At 34.1% G+C, this 5,593-nt stretch overlaps 1 pseudogene; it reads right to left on the bottom strand.

Annotated features, from left to right (window-relative positions):
* Positions 1-2,458: 2,458 nt before the first annotated feature.
* On the bottom strand, positions 2,459-4,462 carry LOC128132740 (uncharacterized; annotated as a pseudogene).
* Between the last annotated feature and the right edge of the window lie 1,131 nt (positions 4,463-5,593).

Here is a 5,593-nt window from a genome sequence, read left to right as displayed (position 1 = left end):
AATTAAACGCTTAAAAAGAGGGGTGGTGAACAACCGCGTACATCGGGCGTATCGAGGGGTACGATGGGCATACAAAGTCGGCTCCCCGATCCTTGGTCAACTGCGAAGTACGCCCCATGTACACAAGGAGTACGCCCCACATAATGACTAAGTCAACATGGTTGACTTTGACCGGATTTTATCAAGGGTTTAACCTAGGGGTATTTTAGGTATTTTGGCCTATAAGTTGAGTTTGTGTCATTGAATTTATTAAGGTGGTTGGTAAAGTTGATCTCGAAGCGGCGTGCTATCCAGTTTGGTTATATGTCTATAATGTGAGTTTTCTCACTATATCCATGGGTCGAAGGCACTAATGTCAGCCCATTACTTGCTACGTGGTATGTTAGTTGTCTTTGTGATGATTGTATGAAAGACCAGGATTTGGCCCCTGACACTTGTATGTAAGACCGGGATTTGGCCCTCGGCATTGCAAGGAAAGACCATAGGGGTAGCCCATGACACTTGTATGTAAGACTAGGATTTGGCCCTTGGTATTGCAAGAAAACATCATGGGGGTAGCCCATGTAACTTGTATGTAAGATCGGGATTTGGTCCTTGGCATTGCAAGGAAAGACCATGGGGGGTAGCTCATGGCACTTGTATGTAAGACTGGGATTTGGCCCTCGACATAGTAAGGAAAGACCATGGGGGTAGCACATGACACTTGTATGTTATGATATGTGATACTTTGGGGAACTCACTCAGCTTTATGTTTACAGTTTATGTTTATGGTTTCATGTACTTCCGGTTGCAAAAGGGAAGGGCCCGACGTGATGACACAACATCCTCTCCTCATGATTTCTGCATTTGATATATTTGTACTCTAATGTTTTGAATATTAATATTATAACACACAATAATTGTGAGAAACACATGAACCTAGCCATACACACACACACACACACACACACACACATATATATATATATATATATATATATATATATATATATATATATATATATATATAGCTAGGTTCAAATGTGGATTGACATCTATTCTGCGGACGTTTCGATAGTGCTATTCTGTGACAATGACAAAAAAAATATGTTATTTGATAATATGACTACGTTCAATCTTACATAACAGTTGTCATTATCACACATTCTCACTAATTAAATCGTCTATAAGGTTATTATAGACTTTTTATTATTATTCTCATTATGTTAGAATGTTGTTAGAATGTTTATTGAGTCGTATTCTGTAAGAATGAAAATGAGTGAAAAACAACGTGTGAGAATAAAAATGAATAAAAATTAGTGAGAATGCATGGAAATAACGATAGTTGTGTGAGGTTGAACATATTCGCATTACTGAACAACTTATTCTCTTAGTAATTTTCATAAAATAGTATTGTCCACACGTCCGCACAATAATTCTCTATCCATATTATAACTTATATATATATATATATATATATATATATATATATGAAAATAATCAAATAAGAACACCAAAAAGGTTGAGAACGTGAGAAGTTTATCAATCAATCATTTTATAAGACAAATTAATATTTTTGTATTTAGGTTAAATTTTTAAATATTAATATTAAATCTTAATCGCCTAAACTTTAGCAATCATAATATTTACCTAAAAAAGTGAAAAAATAATAATTAATTTTTTTTCTTTTTAAGTTATTGGAGTACGTAAATAGGTTTTTATTACTTTTTTTTTCAACAAAAAAAAAAAACAAAGTTATTTACTTAAAAAATAAACTAAAATTACAATCACAAATTAATACATTTTTTTACAAATAAAAAAACCTTACGAAATCCAATGTCTTTTTTCATCAACTGGAAATAAATTTTTTCTAAGAATTCGTCATATTTTCACGAGTAAATTACTGAAATCGTCCCTGTGGTTTGGTCAAAATTTCACGTTTTGTCCCTAACTTTTTTTTTGCACTCGGATCGTCCCTCTGGTTTGATTTTGTTGCGTTTTTCGTCCTTGTGGTTTGATTTTATTGCATTTTTCATCCCTTACATACATAAAATTAGGGACCAAACATGCAACTTTTACCAAACCATAGGGATGAAAAATGCAACAAAATCAAACCACAGGGATGATCCGAGTGAAAAAAAAATTAGGGACCAAACATGCAATTTTGACCAAACCACAGGGACGATTTCAGTAATTTACTCTATTCTCACGAAATGAAAACTTTAATCACAAATGACTACATTTTTATTCACAAATGAGTATAGCTTTAATCACAAATAAATATAGACTTTATCACAAACGATTAAACTACATCTAGAAAATGGTGAACATTCTCATCTATTCAACAAAGAGAGAAACAACTCTAATCATTAATGAATACAATTCCATCACAAATGAATTTAGCTATAATCATATGAATACAAAACAATAAACCTTTAAACCATAAATGAATATAAATACATATGTGTGACTATCTTTATCAGAAAAAAATCTCATAAGTAAATGTTCTTTGAAGAGAATAAACAGGTTCATTAGAAGGCAAGAAGATGAAAATCAGAATGATAATAACTGGCAAAAATTGAAGCAAAGCATGTATGTTAAACCCATCCGACCCGTTTACACCTGTTCTTGTACCCATTCTAGGTCCAAAATTGAACCCGATGAATTGAGTTGTGGTTCTTGGGTTCATACCATAGAATTTTTTTTTGAAAATCTCGTTGCATCACCTTCTTGATTGTTGAATAAGCCATTGAAGGCATCTTCAGATCCTGGTGCTTTGTTCTTGTTAGGATGAACTTTCAAAGAGTGTTTCTTGTAAGCTTTTCTAACATCTTCAACACTAGAAGTTTTCTCGAGCCCTAGGATATTGTAATAATCTTTTTTTCCTTCTGATCTCCCTCACGATTGTGATCTGTTCTTCTATACATGAGCCGGATGAAGATCTAGTTCCCGGAACCCTACGCCGACCGTTAGAGCTATCACCATCACCGGAACACGGACTTGTATAGATTTGGGTTCCATGGTGTTCGATTGTGAGGAAGGTGATCACAGTGATATACAATCGCTTGAAGATGACTTTGTTGCTTGACCTGATGAATTAGGTAGAAGATGATGAAGGCTGTAGAATGCATTCTACCTTTGCGTTAGCGGCTAGGTTAAAGAAACAGAGAGGGAAAACGTATACATAGGGGAGAGAGAAAGGTGGAACAAGTGGGTCAGATACCTGATATTCAGGGATCAATTAAATATAAATTACTAATTTAGCTTATAAATTGGTTGGTCAAGAATTGTTCTCACGCTCTCAACCTTTTTGGTGTTCTCATTTGATCATACTACTATATATATATATATATATATATATATATATATATATATATATATATATATATTGAAAATATTGTGAGTAAATGTGAGTAAATACAATCTCATATTTATTTCTGTATATATGTCATGGTATATGGAAGGTATGTATATGTATTGTATAAGTGAATGCAAAGTTGAAGGACGCGGATCTGTTATCGGGTTAAGAGTCGTCTCTCGGGTTACCCGGGTCTGAAGCTGGAAGTATAAAAAGAAGAGAGAGAGTGTGTTAAAGAGATTAGATCAGATTTTTCCTCTCACTCTCTCATTTTTCTCTCTGGTGATAAACTCTTTTTTAGTTAGGGTTTTCTATAGATCAAAGTGATCGTATAGATGATCTGATGTGTTTTTTCTTGATCATTCTTTGTATTCAGACGTATTACAGCTTGTTTGTTCTTTACAGATAATCATTTTAGATTAGGGTTTGAGTGTTTCGATATGAGAGCAGAATAGGGTTTTTGTAGTGAGGTTTTTGTTGTATGTTTATGAAAACCTTCTGTTTCTTTGTCCTCAAATGATATAAGAAATGAAGATGTTGGGAAATATGTGGTTGTGTCTTTTTAACATGGTATCAGAGCCAGGTTCTTCGTTCCTGTTCTTGACGCATCATCTGGTGTTCTATTGTTGCGATATGTTGTTGTCGCCCTTCATCTCTTTGCATACGGTTAGTTCTTGTTTTTTGATTTACTCTGTATTTGATTTAGGGTTTCATTTCTCTTTAACCTACTTCATAAGTTTTGTTTATGAGATCCTGGTACTGCGAGAATTTTTGTTGTTCTTGCAGATTTAGTTTCCTGCTGGTGCAAAGATTTGTGTGAGACTGGAAGTTACAAATCAGAGTTATCGATTAATCCCTCTAATCTTCTCTTTGGGGTCGGATTTCATCACCGATAAACCCTTTGAGTAAAAGGTTCAGGGAGTCGATTTTTAAAAGAAACCAATTGTCGTATGTACTGTGAGGTTTTCTTGTTCCCTTCCTTTACTTCTTATTGTGTTAGATGTGGGAGAACCTGATGTCCTATGTACATCAGTTAATTGTTGGTTGAGATTCATTGTTGATTCTGTTTTTTCTTGTTCACCTTGTGTTTGGTTGTCTTGGGCCCCGACAAACTGTGGTGACCATCTGGACTTTAAGCCAACACAAGTGTTGTTTTGATCTTTACTTCTGTCTTGTTTTTTTAACTGGTGTATTTTTTGTGTGTGATCTGTTATGGCTGGAGATACTCCTGAGGGAAGTGGTGTCCCTAAGGATTCTCCTGTTGACTTTGATGATCCCTTGTATGTTCATCCATCTGATAATGCGGTTACCTCTATAATAACAATTAAATTGACTGGTAATGAAAATTTTCGATTGTGGCGTAGTGCAATGACTAGAGGTCTTAAAGCTAGCAATAAATTGGGTTTTGTGGATGGAACTATTGTTCCTGAAACAACTGATGCGACTAAAAAATCTAAATGGGAACGTGTGAATGCTGTTGTATGTAATTGGTTATTAGGATCAATATCTGAAACAATATATGCTAGTCATGTTTATTCTGATAATGCTAAAGACATTTGGGATGAGTTGTTTGAAACTTACAATAAGGCTGATGGTTCTGTAATTTTCAATATTCATCAGCAGATAAACACCTTAAAACAAAGTGGTACTTCTCTTTCTGACTACTTTAACAAACTTGATTCCTTATGGAAAGAATTTGATGGTTTGACTAGTTTAACCGAATGTGTTTGTGAGGATGCAACTAAACTAAATGATCATTCTAAAATGATGAAATTAATGCAGTTTTTAAGTGGACTTGATGATGTGTATAATCAGGTTAAAAGTCACATTCTCTTAATGGAACCATTGCCTAATGTTAAAACTGCCTTCTCAATTCTCTCTAGAGAAGAGTCTCTTCAAAAGAGTGGTTCTTTGAGTTCTGTTGTTTCTTCAAAACCTCAAGTGTCTGTTTTTAATAGTAAAGTTACTGATTTTAAAAAAAAAGTCAAGGTCAAAATAGATTCAGAAATCAAGGATTACAGTGTAAGCACTGTAATCTTAAAGGTCATACAATAGAAAGGTGTTATAAATTGATAGGTTATCCGAAGGACTTCAAACAAAAGAATGAAAATAATAATCAACATAAGTCTGTTTCGGTGAATTCTTCTTCTGTTGGTCTGAACAGCAGTTCTGTAGTCTCTTCTGAGTCTGTTCGTAATGGTGAATGTCATTATCTTACAAGTGAGCAGTATTCAAAATTTCTTCGTCTTATAAATG

The sequence above is a fragment of the Lactuca sativa genome, chromosome 3 (assembly GCF_002870075.4).
Source record: "Lactuca sativa cultivar Salinas chromosome 3, Lsat_Salinas_v11, whole genome shotgun sequence".
Taxonomy (NCBI): Eukaryota; Viridiplantae; Streptophyta; class Magnoliopsida; order Asterales; family Asteraceae; genus Lactuca; species Lactuca sativa.
Note: the sequence above shows the minus strand (reverse complement) of the source record. Positions and strands in the feature narration are given on the sequence as shown.